This window comes from Falco naumanni, chromosome W (genome assembly GCF_017639655.2).
Source record: "Falco naumanni isolate bFalNau1 chromosome W, bFalNau1.pat, whole genome shotgun sequence".
NCBI lineage: Eukaryota > Metazoa > Chordata > Aves > Falconiformes > Falconidae > Falco > Falco naumanni.
This window is the reverse complement of record NC_054079.1, coordinates 18,302,207-18,318,141: the sequence shown is the minus strand read 5'-3', so window position 1 is coordinate 18,318,141 and position 15,935 is coordinate 18,302,207.

The following is a 15,935-nucleotide window of genomic DNA, read 5'->3' as shown; positions in this document are numbered from 1 at the left end:
TGTGCTGGAGTTCTTTGGTTCCTTTGCTTTCATCAGGCAGTTGTTTGCTTTGCCCCAGTCACCCCAGTAATTAGCGGTAATGAAGTTGAGGAGGAGGGAGGAAGCAAAGACAGAAAACAAATATTCAGCTGACCAGTTTCTTCCCCCTGTGGCATTTGCTTCGCTGTCACGCAGCTGAATTTCGAAACCCCACGCGTATTTACATGCCTCTAAGAGGAAGGGCATGTGTTTGTTGCCCTGTTCAAAACTGAGCACGTATTTACATGCTTTGCTGAGTTGGGGCCATATACCCTTCTTTTTCCTTGACACCGAGGGCAACCCTTTGTTTCGGCTGGTCAAACAAAACAGAACACACACACAAAAAAAGGAGACCAGGGAAAGAAAATGTATTTATTAAATGGTTCTATAAATAAAAGAGCTGGGAAGATATAGGAGACTCTGATCTCTGAGGGGTGATGGCAAAGTGCTACTGATAAAGTGGCTGTGATTCAGATCAATAGCAAACAAGACAGGCAGGTGAATTTCCCCTTTGATCTTCATTCCCCGCACAGCCCGAATCAGTCTGACTGTGCCACACAAATTACTGCTTTGTGCAGGGGAAAAAGCAGTTTACTCAGCTTTTTGCTTATTGCACTGCTGGATTGGATGGCAAATGATAAGTGTTGCTTGTTATCATTTCAAAAAGCCACTGGAAAATGGTGGCTCCAGCACTTCAACTTGATGCATCAACTTTTTTTGTGTCAGCAGAGTATTATAGGGTTGATACATAGATCAGTGCTAAATGGTCTTAATAAAAAAAGGTTAAATCTGGAAGAAGGAAATAAAGCTCAGGGCAGGGTTCATCTATAAAGCTATACATATACATTAGGGAAATTTCAGGGGGCAAAATAGCCATGATACGAGATGATGCTTTGCAAGCCAGAACTGTGCTTTTGGCCTCAAAAGCTGCATTGTAACTTGCTCTGCCCTACTACTGACTTAGGGAAACCCACATCAGCTTTGTGCCTTATTTTCTCCAGCAAGCAAGCAGATAGGGCTGTGAAGAGCTTTGCTAACTTAGCAAAGGAGGTAATTTGTGACCCTCAGTGCCTGGAAGTCGGCAGTGCAGATGGACACCTTGGCTACATGAAAGCGAGCTCAAGGTAGATTCCCTGCTGGAAGCCACTTTGCTGAAGCTCTGGGAAGTTACATAGAAGAGATTTGAAATGATCAAGAAGAACGGGTGATAGCATCCCCATAAAGAGCTAGTGAGTGGGTTTTGCCTTCAGCTTTTCCCCTCAGTGACAAGAGCAGGAGGCGCACTTAGCAGGTCTGGCCTTACTTCATGCTGGCAGGTTCCCTACAGGAACCAAATGATACATCAGATGGCAGACTGCATGCAGCATATGCAAGGCTGGATGCCCACTTGAGCCTGGGCAGGGAGTTGCGTTGGGGAGATGCCAAGACAGGACAGTGGCAGTGTGGGTCAGCAGGTACCGCCCAGAGGTTTGCCTTTTCTGTAGGACTAACTGGGGGAGCACTCACCTCAGACAACAAAGCCATTAGGGATGGGAAGAGGGTTACGAGTGATATGGACCACCTTTTGTATCGTAAATCCATCCCTGCGGTCCACAGAACAAGGCAAGCCTCACTGGGTATTTATTATTATTATTCCTTGGATCTAGTGGATGGGGCCTCTTCCACAGGGCAAAGCTGTTAAACCATAAAATACCGGCTTCCCATATGTTCTCCTTTTTATCACAACAGCCCAGTCTGTTGCAGGCAGAACTTCCCTCTGACAGGACTGAGAAGTTCTTTAAAAATAAATAATGATCTTGAAGCTTCTATGCCCTCTAATGCTGTTCAACTTCCCAACCAGCTGTTTTAATTGTTTTAAAATTAAGTGTACACCATGGAGGTCTGTGGGTAGTTGAAACCTGGAATGTGCTTTTGACTGGGGTTAATGAGTCAGTGATATCAAGTCAGACATATGCCATCCTACGGGTTCCTGAGCAATCACGGGACAATTTCCCACTTGGTTTCACATCATTTTCGAGCTGGTTGTGCCTTCTTTCCTTTTTAAATCCCAGGTATCCCAGGGACCCTTGCAGGTCTGTGGGTAGCTTTTCAGTAGAGGAACAAGTATGATTAAAGGAAAACAAACCACATTTCCCAGATATTGTGTGCTGGACATGAACACAGCTGCCATTCATTCCTCATGAAATCATGAGTCTTTAATACCAATCCTTTTCTTCTTGTATTGCCTGCATTCGCATCTAGTAGCCATGGCAGCTGGGCTTTTTCTCCTCTGTGTTCCTCAGAGTTTCATACCAATTACATTTTTAAGCAAGAGACCAAGCAGATCACTAGAAGCGACCTCCCATTAACAGCAATAAAGAGAGCAGCAAACTTCACGGGGAACAAATCCAGCCAGAGAACTGGCAAAAGGATAGACTCGACTTTTCCTTCCTGGGGTGCACAATCCCACCTTGCAGGATAAAATCCAGATGTAACTAAAGTAGCCCCAAACCCTGGCAGGGAATGCTGCAGCCCCTACGTTCCCATGTGCCTCATGGACTATCTGGACAAATTATCTTGTTCCACAAGAACTTTTCCAAGGATTTCTAAGTCACTTTGCTGAGTTGATGGGAAGAGAAATTCAAATGGTGAATCAAGCACAACCCAGATCTTCAAAGAACTGGCAACAGCTACAAGAGTTTCCCTACCTGAGATAACATGAAACTGGGGGCTGTAGTCATTGCTGCTGGAGATGTACAAGGGCTGAGAACATCAACCCACTTAGCTTTACCCTTTGCAGTGTCCAGGAATCAGTCGGAGAGCAGACTCCCTTTGTCCTTAGTTTAAACACAGGCTCCTCCAAAGGTATCTTAGACTTTGGCTGGGCTGGAGGAAACCAAGGGATGGACCCATCTTTGTCCACTGCCAGCTGAGGAATCATGGTGTCACTCAGCTCCTTGCTGGAGATCCTCAATTAGGTGTTGAAAATATGGTGGGGTAATGCCAGGCCATTGTACCAGTGCATGCGGACAAGGAAGAAGTCCTCGAGCAGTTCAGAGAGCCCTAAACGGTAGTGGGAGATTGAAGAGGGTCCCCCGTGGAGAGTCGGCCAAGTCACGACAATCACACCAATATGGCTACATGCCGTGCTCACTTTATTAAACAAACAGGTCATATTTATAACTTAAACCGACCGCTCACACGACTCTACACACAAGTGATTGGATAAAAGTTACTGGCCACGCAGGCATCCGTGTCGCTGATCGGTGAGCATGCTGCAGGCGCCTGATCAGAGTGTGCCGATGAGAGTGTGTTGATTTCGCGGTTCCCAGGACTTGCTCTGAAACCTGGCTTCTTGTTTGTGCATAGCTTGTTTTCTTTCTCCCACTGCTTGTTCCCAGGACTATTTAAAACTGCTCTGCAGCTTCAACTAACAGGCCTGGGTTGTCCAACCCGGACAATGGTAACATATGTCCTCGGTCCTTTAAAAATCCCTCTACATATCCCCCTTTTTTTTTTGCACAAGCCAGGTCTGTTTCACAATAGATGTTAAACCTTTCTTCAAAAAAGAAAATAAAGAGCTAAAAATTAAAAACATTACAACAATGATTATAACAAAGCGTATTCCTTCCATCAATAACGTCTTTAACCAACCTGTTATCCCCAATCCTCTCAACCATTCATCAAAGGGATTATCATCAGCAAGAATATGCTTCATGTTTCCCTGCAGTTGTGACAACTTCTTATGCATTGATATGAAATGATCGGAAAGGTTCATACAACACATCCCTTCAAAATCCTCACAACCGTGTCCACGTGCTAATAACAAAAAATCTATTGCAGCTCTATTTTGTAACGTAGCATGCCTAACACTATCTACATCAAGCAATAGCGAACTTAAAATCTGTGACGTAAGATTAAATTGTTTCTCTGCCCAGCACGCTAACCTTTGTATATTCTTAGCATTTAATGCTGCCATTGCCCCCGGCATAAATATGGAGGCTAGGACATTTGCTGTTACGGAATGTAGATCGACTCGGTCATTACACGTTTCATCAAAGGTGCGCAGTGCCCTCCGTGATCTATGAGGTTGTTGAGTCATTTTCAATAAGTCTTTCATATGTGGAGCAAACAAAGTCAAACGCCCTAAATAACATGGTCCACTGACAGGATACAAAGGAATCTGTCCCCACATATCAAAAAGACTCCCGGTGGCAGCTGATAACCCCCTGATACATCTATATGGAAACCCCCAGTTTTCAATTCACCCCAAATAGGTGAACCGGTTAGATGTTGAAACCCTGTATAAAACCCCCATTCACCTTGACGTGTTAGCCATAACTGCCACGGGTCACCAAACCAAATTACTCCAGTGCCATTCATGGGTTGAAGTGGTGATTACATGTGGGTACAGTCTGCCACATCAGTTGCAGTAACATTAACATATTCAACAGGTACAACACCAGCCAATAGGTCTAACTCCTGCAAAGGTAAATGATGTGGCTGATTTAAATTCTCAATAACCATCTTCTGCCACGCTGCATTACGCATAGAAGGCCAAACATATTGCCCATGTGGACTGATACATGTACCATTCTGATTGGAAGTCAGATCCAGTTTTAACATTCCAAAACCCATCAAAATTTGTTTCATTCTCTTGCAGGGGAATACCAATTAAACAAGTTCTAAAGGGGTTGTCTGCTTGTTGCAGACTTAAACAAAAGTCTGTTACTCCCGTGATATTTGCCCATGTCACCCATATGTTTGTCCGAGGAAGATGTCAAAAATACTTTGGCCAATGGGTAAAAAATTCAAGACCGTAATCCAAGTCCACCACTAAAACCTGTTTACTCCCACAGTTTCCAAAATTATTTTTTTTATTTTTTTTTACATTCCACCCCAAAAATCTGTGGTGCTTTCACAGATTCTGATGATGTGTACTGTCTCCAATCAGCATGGTATTACACTAGTCGTATGCTTTCTCTTGCTTCATGCCCGGTTACTAATCAAACACATACACTCTTTACACCATTTACATTTAAGCTTTGGCATACAGAACCGTTTTACCCCACATAGCAGACATTGGCACAATACCCGCGGGTTACATCCCTTACAACATAGACAGTTTATTCTGTCTGCTTGCTCTGAGTCTTCTCTTCCGTCTTCTGATCTTGACATACAGGTCACACAAACTTGCTAGGGACCCATATAGGTCCTTTATCTGTGGAGATACAAAAATAACCTCTACCGATAAATAACACTGGATTAGGTCCTTCCCATACGCCTGAAGCCATATTTTTATACAAAACATTCAAACCAGGAACTGTAGTTATTTGGTTCCCTCGTGCTGTTTGGTGATGTATAACAACAGGTGGTCCCTCTCTACCCTCCGTAAGGGAGAGATAGTTTAAGGTAAACAACACCTTAGTCAACCTTTCAGTTCCATCTATGTCCTGCGATACTTTCTGTCTCTGAAGATAATCCTTCAGGGTACGGTTTGCCCTTTCAACAACTGCTTGCCCCGCTGGGGAGTGAGGAATCCCTTTGACGTGTTTAATTCCCCAAGTTGTCATAAACCTAGCAACTCGTTGACTTCTATACGCTAGAGCATTGTCTGTCTTTATTTCTACAGGTACTCCCATGACAGCAAAACCAGACATTAAGTGTCTCTCCACATGTAACGCCTTTTCACCGGTTTGTGCAGTGGCCCATATGAAATGAGAATAGGTGTCAATGGTGACATGCACATACTTAAGCTTCCCAAAGTCAGGTACATGTGTTACATCCATTTGCCAAACCTGAAGTGCCTTCAGACCTTTTGGGTTAGTGCCCACCCCTAAACCAGGCCCATGATGACTACATTGAGGACAGGAGCGAACAATACCCTTTGCATCTGCTATGGGTATTTGATACTGTCCATGTAAAGACTTTGCATTCTGATGAAACATCTCGTGGCTGTTACGAGCTTCTTCAAACTTATTTTTGGAGGAGTTATTGCCAGACAGCTGACTGCTTCATCAGCTCTAGCATTACCTTCGCCCAACCCAATGGTCCACTGATGACTTCTAATATGCATAATACAAAATTCATGTTTTCTCTGTCGAAGAGTACTACACAGCTGTATAAACATTTCACCAAGATGTTGATTCTTTGTCTCTCTCAACAAGGCATCTTCAACGCGCTGTACTACACCAAGTACGTACAATGAGTCTGATGCTATGTTTACAGGTGTATTGTTCCAGTTTCCCAATGCCCAACACACTGCTTTCAGTTCTAAGGTTTGAAGGTTGTCCCGTGGTTCACCAGTGATCACATGTTTCTGCCACTGATTATTGGATTGCCAAACACACACAGCCTTCTTCATATTTCTTCCTGCATCTGTAAACACCGTTGGCCCTTCAACTGCCCTCCAGCTCCCTAATCGGACAACTTCCCTTCGGGTCCGATGCACGGAGACTTCCGCATTTAAGCGAACAGCATTTAAGCTAAACCGCATTGAAGCGAACTGCATCTAAGCGAATAAATGGGTCCCTGTTTGGGCACCAGATGAAGAGGATCCCCCGTGGAGAGTCAGCCAAGTCACAACAATCACACCAATATGGCTACATGCCGTGCTCACTTTATTAAACAAACAGGTCATATTTATAACTTAAACCGACCGCTCACACGACTTTACACACAGGTGATTGGATAAAAGTCTCTGGCCACGTGGGCATCCATGTCGCTGATCGGTGAGCATGCTGCAGGCGCCTGATCAGAGTGTGCCGATGAGAGTGTGTTGATTTCGCGGTTCCCAGGACTTGCTCTGCACCTGGCTTCTTGTTTGTGCATAGCTTGTCTTCTTTCTCACCCTGCTTGTTCCCAGGACAATTTAAGGTTGCTCTGCAGCTTCAACTAACAGGCCTGGGTTGTCCAACCCGGACAATGGTAACATATGTCCTCGGGCCTTTAAAAATCCCTCTACAGGATATGGTATGGTGTGAGACTGCAGATGGAGGGCTCCTGCGACAGGTTTTGACATCAGGGAAGAAGCTGTCATCATGTACATGGACCTCCCAGGGCTGAATTACACTGTGTACCTCCTTACAGCAGCGATGAAGAAGATCTGGCCAATGTAGGGTTCATTCCCTGGCTTAGGTGAGGCCACTGAGCAGCGTGGACTGTGAGTACCGAAGTGATGCATTTATGGAGAAATATTGGATTACTTGAAACCTGTGGGGATTTTGCCATGGATGTCAGTAGGAGCATAGCTTCATTCTTGGTCTTTGCAATTCATGATCTCTATGTTAAGAATCAACTTGTGATGTTACCTCCTGGTGGTAGCATACAGGGAAATGGAGCCAGTGTTACTTGGCATGGTCCTAAAAAGGGGAGCTGATGCTGGAACTTAAAAATGTGTCAGTGAAAAGCTGATTTTTAATCAACATTTCTGAATATGCATATTACGGATAGAGTATTACATAAATGATACCTCAATTATATGATGTGCAGTGCCAGTCTGCATGAGTAAAAATGGAAGGAGCTTTTTATTCAGTTAAATTTTAATCAGATTCTACAGAGCAGCATTTCTATAGCCTATTTAAAATGTAAACAAAGACAGAATAGCTCCCTCTATATCTATACCCTCTTACTATTGTCACAAGGAAAGAACAAGTAAAAGCTCAAAGAAGCCCTTACAATCCCATTGACATTGGCCAGATGCAAGCTGTACAGATATTTTAACCTCACTAAATAACTGTTTGAAATGTCTTTGCCTTCTATTTTGGGGTTCTAAAGAGTCTGATGAAATGATATCTGGAGAAAGTGGTCAGTCCCATTGTTTGGGAGAAATCTCCGTGGGTTCTTAATAGCAATTTTGAATACTAAGCAGTTGCCCTGGTGCCTGTTGTGAGATTCTCAAAAATCCACTTCAAAGTGAAAGAGGCAAAAGAGAATGAATGGAATCAAATTGAGTTGTGGCAAGGGACAGATGGGACCCACTCACTAATGTAACCTGGCCTATTCATGATATTCTCTTCCATGCAGACCAAGGTTCTAGTACTTGGAACTAAGATGGAAATGGCATATAGTTCCCAAGATCTGCTTTACACTGATGTTTGGACTCTATGAGGGATTTGTTTAAATGGAAAATTTGAGTGGTTTAATTATTTTTTTTATTATTTCTCTTTTCTGGTGAAACCTGGTAGGTCAAACTCAAAATTTGTCATAGGAATCGGGCTGCCCTTATTAATGGAAGTTTTCTTGGGTGTACTCAGAGGTGAAGTTATGAAGATGCTGTGTGACTTCGCAGTGTGGGAGGCACAGATATAAAAAGCAGTAAGCCTTTCAGACTGCACCCTGATGAAGGATGCTCGGATGCAGGATAGAACCAGGATCTGGAGCCGTGCTTCTGCTTTACTGCTAATTTCCTATGCCACCTGGGTAAGTCGTGACTGCAGTCACAACTTTCACTCCCTATTTCTCAAGGATAGAGAAAGCTTTGAAAGCTACAGTGGAAGGCTCGAGAGCTGTTTATTATATTCTTCTGAAAATTTTATGGTCTTTAATTGTCATAGCTCCTGGGCTCCAACAGTATTGGGTTAAGTAGTTTTCACAAAGAATTTAATTAAATTTCTGAACTTGTTGCCCCAGGATATTTTGGAGGCTAGAAGTTCAAATAGGTGTAAAAAGAGAGTAAATAAATTAATGGAGGGAAAGTACTTCTGTGGTTCCTGTATCAGTAGTCCAGATGCACTCACAACTCCAGCAGTCACTTGACAGCTCCTTGCCAGAAGCTTGAAGGAGATGCCAAAGGAAGGAACTCTGGACTTCTTCCCTGAGCACCCATTAATGTCCACGGGCAGAGAGAAAATACAGAACTAACTGGGTTTCTTAATGCTGCCAGATAAGCCTTGGGCACATCTTCTGAAAATTGCCACTTCAAAAGTCAATAACTAGCAATGTTTGAAGTAACTGCAAACTGGATCTCGCCACGCTCTCTCCACCGCTTGTGTAATGTCAGACCCTCTGTTTATACACATAAAATAGATGTAAAAAAGGAAAAATCTGCTGACTGATCCTACTGACACAAAAGAACACTTCAACAGTCAGTAGCTGATCTGGTGTGTCTAAAATTATTGCTCTTTCCCAAGACACATGCTACTTGTTAGCTGATTGTTGCTGCTGGGCAAGTTGGCTTTTATTAACAGTGACAACCCTTGATGTCCAAAATTAAAATTTTCCCTTCTCATCTATGGTCTCTGAGAGTACAGTTTGTGGCTAGTAGTAAAATGGATACCTTCAGCCAAAGTCTTGGTTTTCTGCCACATTACCCCTAAGCAAAGAGGCTTCAGAAAACATCAGCTTTGCCTGCTGCTGCCTGGCCCGCTGCACGCTTCCCAGCAGCCTTTATCCAGTTAAACACTGGTGGATCACACCAGAAGGTGACCTGATGGCACTCAGGACTCTCTACACTTCCTGCTGCTACCATCAAAGTGAGGGGATACACCCAAAGAGAAAGATGCATGTAGTTGCTGAGTGTACGATATAATTTTAAGCTGTGTCCAGACCCATACTTTTATATAAAACCCAATTAAAACATTAAAATAGATAATCCTAACAGTGGTGCTTGATATGCAAGAACTTTTACATCCAGATCCCATTTTCCCAGTGGAGTGGAAAGAGACGGCTTTTCACTGGGGTCCTCTGGACTCACCTCTGCAGCTTGGATTCACCTAGGCTAAGAAGCAGCAATGAGTTTCTGAGGTCTGGAGAGCACATGGAGTGTGAAGGATCCACCAGGAAGCATCGGGAAGTCTGCCCATCCTCACGGGAGGTCTGTGCCCCCGCAGCCCCTGCGGTGGGTGGTGGGATTGTCCTGGCAGATCCCGGGCAGGTACACCATGCTCCACCTGGCGCTTAGAGATGGCACTGAAAGTTATTCCTGACACTCATAGAAAAGCCAAAAGACTTGGCGAATCTGTGGAAAATAAGTATCAGAGCACCAGCAGGCTTCATCAGGACAACCGTTCAGCAGCTAGCTGGGGCTAAAACAGGGTCTGGGAAATGAACAGAAGAGGATTTAACATCAACTAGAATTGCAGAATGTCTCCTTGTCAGCCATGCATGGTTTGCCATGCTCTGTCACCCTTGGGTCTCATATTTATGCAGAGAAATCAAGCTGCTGGCTGCTGTTGGATGGCTGTAGAAGAGAGAATTCCAATTTCAAACAGTCTGATTTTTCTATTTCCTGATGGCCCTCCCAGAGAAAAAAAACAACCAACAAACAAACAAACAAAAAATGCACACACAACGTATTGCATTTAATCAAAGTTATGCAGTAGAGAGTGGGTTGGTTTGTTTGCTTCATTTCATACTTCCATATTCCACCCATGGAGAAATCTTGCTGGTAGGGAGGATAAACAAACAAACAACCCAAACACTGGGCCTCTAGGAGACGTTATTTATTTCCACAATTAGTCGTCGAGTTCTGGTGCTGTGCCCAGAGAACTCCTCTCATTTTTCAGCGTGTCATTCTGTGCACAATATGCTTTTAGGAATTGAGGATTAAGGCAGCTGATTGTGGGTGGTTTATGAAACTTTTTATGGGAAGCCATATAGCCAAACCTTTAGAGAATCAGACCATCATTTTAATGGGCTTATGTTGTGTACAAGACTGTTCAGTAAGATTTTCACACAGTACAGAGCATCTTGATAAAGAACTTAGATTAATCAGGGATGCTGTTGCCAGTTGATGCTGTGGGTTGTTTTCTGAATTAGCAACAAGCACTTAGCAGTGCTGAGAACAGCCTGGGGACAGCTGCTTTCCTCATTAAAGATGCTGAAATGGTTGTATTCCAGCAGGGAAACATCTACAGAGCTATTTGTGAAATAAACTCAATATAGACTCTCTATATAGAAAGTTACAGTGGAGAAAGGCAACTCTGCTGATCAGAGATAATCTCTCTGAAGTCCGGTGCCAACAGGACACTTGGCAGGACAGCACCAGGAAGAGGTCACCACAGTCACAAAATCTGTTTACATTATATTTACCCATATAAAAAACACATATATATGTGTACTAGCAGGAAAATATTTCAGACAGTGCAGTCACCTCCTGAAAACTGCAGGCACTCAGCACCTCCCAGGGTTCAGTCAAATTCTTCAGCTGTTACAGAAGGATGAGTATTTAAGGCATGGATCTACAGCATAACATTCAGATTTACCAGAAATGTCATCCTCTGCCAGGGTTGTTAAAGGTATTGATTAATTGCCTATTGTTAAGGTTATTGATTGATGAAGCTGCAATATAAATACTGATACCATCAGTTGCTCCATACAGATTTTAACCTGAGCACTCACATGTTTTATCTCATTTTGCATCTGTAAATCAAGGGAGCTTCATGGCAAATTCCCACTGTGCCCTCGCCCCCGATTGCTGATTCCTCTTTCAGACATAAGACCCCTTTCAGCATAATTTTGCAATAAGAAATTCACAAGGAAGCCTCATCTCTGTACTGTGCTGCAAGCACTGGGACCATCCTGACGTCCAGTTTCCCTTCTGGATAGTATTGGAGCTTTTTGAAGATCAGCTTTTAATGTGTAACCAGCAAATCATCCTCCACCTTTCAGGATGAGCAAAGGTAAACGAGGAGTCATATCCACAGGATGAACAAAGAAGCCAATTTTCTGGATGTTGCTGAGCCTTCAAATGCACCTGGGACCTGAAGACCTGATGAACCCTGCTATAAATCCTATAAAAAAAATTAATAATTGTTATTGAGTGCTACCTACTTTCAACAACTTTATTGATACATTTGAAGGGAATCCTGAAAAACCTTTCCCAAAGCCTTTAAGGTCAATCCACCATTGTCATTACCAAAGTGTTGTAAGACACTCCATGTTGATTAACTGCCATCATATTTAATTAGTGCTCAAGTGGCACTTCATCCTGCTTATTGTCAGAAATCCCTTTATCTTGCTATTTGCATTGCAGAGTTTTTAATTAGGATATGTGTAGGGAATCTCTTAATGATCTCATGTCTGAATAACCATCCAGGCTGTGCAGAGGGTTGCTCAGTTGTCTCTGTATCTCCAGAGGGTGCTTAGCCATCATGGGAGAAGAGAAACCTGGATGTCCTCATCTGAGGCATGGGAAGTTTGAGGATGCTTGGAGACCAGCTCAACTTGTCAAAGTGGGATACATCCAACAGTTTGGGCACTACTGCCCAAGGCTTCACCATTTTCCTACTGTTTGACCCAAAACTTCCCCAGGTGCAACTTGTTTCCCCATTCATCATTTCCAACAACAGTTTGTAATAACCTTTCAAGTAGCCTTAATCTTCAGTTTGATTTCCCCTTTAAATTCCTCTTTGCTGGACCAAATAAGCTCATTTGCCCAAGCCCTGCTTGCAGCCGTGTGCCTTGGGCTGACCATCTTGGGAACCTTCCAGTGAACCAATTTCTCAACATTCATCTTGAAGTTAACTGCAGAAACCTTAGAAAGGGTAAGGGGTGGTTACAGAGAGAAGGTGAATGAAAAATATTATAGGAAGGTGATCTTCTATTATCCATAGGGGAGTCTTCATCTAGCCTTATCCACCTCTATGTCAGAAAATGTGGTTATTTAGATTCCTCCTCCAGTGTGTGAAGAGAGGAAACCTCACCCCCTTGGAGACCTGTTCCTCCCTTCACCTTAGACATTCTCTTCAAGGGGATGAAACATGCCCTAAACCAGCCTGCTTGCTGTGGAGGCCATGACTGCTAGATCTCAAGAAAACCTGAATCACGAGTGGGTTTGGGGACCCACCACACTGCAAAGAGTGAAGGGAAAATAAAATGCATTTCTGGGGAGAACAGGGAGGTGCAAAGTCATCCACAACAGTGAGAAGGCAACCCTCTTGAGAGAGAGGAGGGGGGTAAGAGATAGGGTAGAGTTTAACAATTGTAATAGTCTGTTTAGCTGTTTAGGGTAAAAGTTGTAAAATTTAAGCTGTTTGCCAAATCTTACACGGTTTGCTTGGGTACTGTGATAAGGTGTACGGGAGTAAAGGGCTTCATGACCATATAAGTCCAGCTTCATGACCATATAAGTCCAAAGAAAGATTACAACCTTGCAAGAACAAGCCAAAGCTGGTTCTGCGGTTTGGACAAAGAGCAGGACGTTACTGAGCCTGCGCCAGATGTGGAGGTCACGAGGAAGACTCACCTGCCTTCATCCTCAGGACCCCTGACGACCACCACCAGGGGACACTGCGCAAACTCAGTCGGGAGAGAGATATGGAAATGACTTGCAGAACTAATTTTAATACAAAGCGGGGATAGGTAATGCATATGTATAGGCGTATTACATCATATTATGAATATGTAATGAGTTGTCTTATAAAAACAGAGCAAGTTTTCGTGTCAGGCGCGCACGGTTTTGGCGGGACTACCCCCCGTGCTGCCCAGCGCTGAATAAACATACCTACTTTACAATCTTACAGATTGTGGAGTCTGCTTTCCGCACGTCACTCTGCTTCCCAAGCAGCCTTCATGACGTTCCTGAAGGGCAACAACCTTGGACAATAACTTTACAACTGTGTGTGCTGATCTCTTAGATTGTTTTGGCATCAGAGATTGCTCCACCTAGCTCATCATTCAACAGCCAGAGATGAAACCAAGGCAGCCTTCATCCAGCCAGCTGGGATATTCAGCTACAAGGAGATTAAATGACTATACTCTGGCCATGCCAGAAAGCTGTGTCAGAGCACTGTTCGGAGAAAAATACTTTTAGTTGGTATCAATAAGCTCTTCCTCTTCTTGGATTCCTGTACTGACCACCCAGAGTTGTTAAGACTTGTAAGGATGAGAGAGGATTGCTGGAAGATCCTACCAAATTATAACCAGGCAGATCAGCGGCAGATGAGAAACACAGGCAGTGTGTAGGTAATGCACACTGGAAGGAAAACAGTTTAAACTACTTGTACATGCTGATGGGTTCTGAATTAGTCATAACTCATAGGGACAAGATTTAGGCATTGCTACTGACAGTTCAATGTGGAGCAGAGGTCAAAAAAGTAAATAAGGCATTAGGCTCTGTTAGAAGGGGAGAGAAAATAAAAAGCAAATATAAGGCTGTGGCTGTGCTGCATGCACAAATGATCAAGCCTGTGCTTTAAATGCAGCTTTCATTTCATTTCAGCTGGCCCAAAATTGGGGCTGTCCAGAGCTGGGCAGGGAAGAGAGACTGTCAACACCACTTTCAGGAATGTGGGAACCTCAAGGAAATGCCAGTGTCAGCCAAAGCACACACAGATTGGAACAAATAGCCAATGGTTCTCGTGCAGAGAGTGCCCCACATGCAGACCACAGGTTCTGGGTACAGAAGTTTCTGCCTCAAGGATAATGTTGACATCATCCACAATCTGAAGTCAGGAATGTGCTGTTTTCCTGGAAAATTTCCTCCACATCCTCAGATTAGGTGCTCCATCTGTTCACAAACTAAAAAGGGGAGTGTAAGAGTCGGTCCAAAGAGAACTATATTGTCTCAACATTGCCAACAGAGACCTGGAGATGGAATGTGGTCCTCATGGACACCGAGACACAAAGACCCTGGGAAGGAGAACTGCATGGTACGAGGAGTGCTATGCCGCTCCCTGCTACCTGGCACTGAAAGGAACAACTACGATAAGGCCGCATAACAGCTGTCCAGAAGATGGATCACAACCACTGTCATAACAAACCAGAAAACTTGAACTTCAGGTGAACTTTCTTCATTATAATATCATTATAATACAAAACCACACCTCTTGGTCTAAAGCTACCTGCCTCTAAGACAAACCACGCCTCGGGCACTCCTCTTTGGACATGTGTGGTAACTTTCCTTGAGAAGGCGGAGACTGGCAACAATCCATGGACCAGAGGAGGAGCAAGGTGTGTTGCTTGGCATAAAGGATGGCTCCTTAACAACCGAACTTTGGAGATCTTCCCCACCAAGGAAGGACCAGCGGGACGCTGCCTGGACCTGGGACCATAGGGACACCTTGGACCCATGGTGGTAGCTATAATCCTCTTTCCTTTTCTTTTGACTTTACCTTTTCTTTACTTCCTGTCATTCTACCTATCGCACGCCGCTTTACGGGCAAACAATAAAGTTGTGCAGTTTGATCGAAGCATAACCCCTTGGCGTGGTTGCCTTGATTTTTTGCGCTTCAAGATCATGGTAAATGAACCATCACGAGTCCACTGAGTGGACCGTGACAGGGAGGGGGGAGCTTTAAATATCCAGGAAAATAATTTTTCTTTTATCTGGTCATGAGGTCGTTGCATTCCTTTTGGTATTGACAAAAAAAGCAAAAGAAACCACTGTAACTGTTAAATATCCTAAACAAACTATCAAGTTTCCTCTCTGTGCTTCGAGTTTCATTGGCATAGAACAAGATCCTGCAGAGTGAGCCACGAAGGAGTTCACTGAGGAGGAAAATGAAAGGGTTCAATTTTTACATGTTCATTTTTCTTCTTCTTATATATGATAACAAGAATAGAGTATGGGCCCATACAAATCAAACCAGGAGATTTCACCAATGCACTGTAGTCGTTTATATTTTATTTACAAACCAAAACGTGATTGGAGATGGACAGGAATCACAACACACCTAAAAGCAAAGCTCCTGCCCAAGGATTTTTACTCTTCATGGAAGAGATTACTCTGCAAAACCAACTGTGGGGCTGGGACTTTCCAGAAAAGAAAGTGCAGAGGTATTATTGAGTTATTTTGGCCCTCAAACTTAAAAATTGTTCTGTCAGCCACGGGTCTGGGAGCATCCATAGCTTTTGTGGATTATTCTGGATTATTTCTTACTCCTTTTCCCTAGGTACAGTCTAATTTTTTCCCCACTACAAATCACAATCGCTTCACCCAAAGTCAGTGGTGACAGCCCCAACAAGCCCAACGTTCACTTGGCTTCTGCAGAGCATCT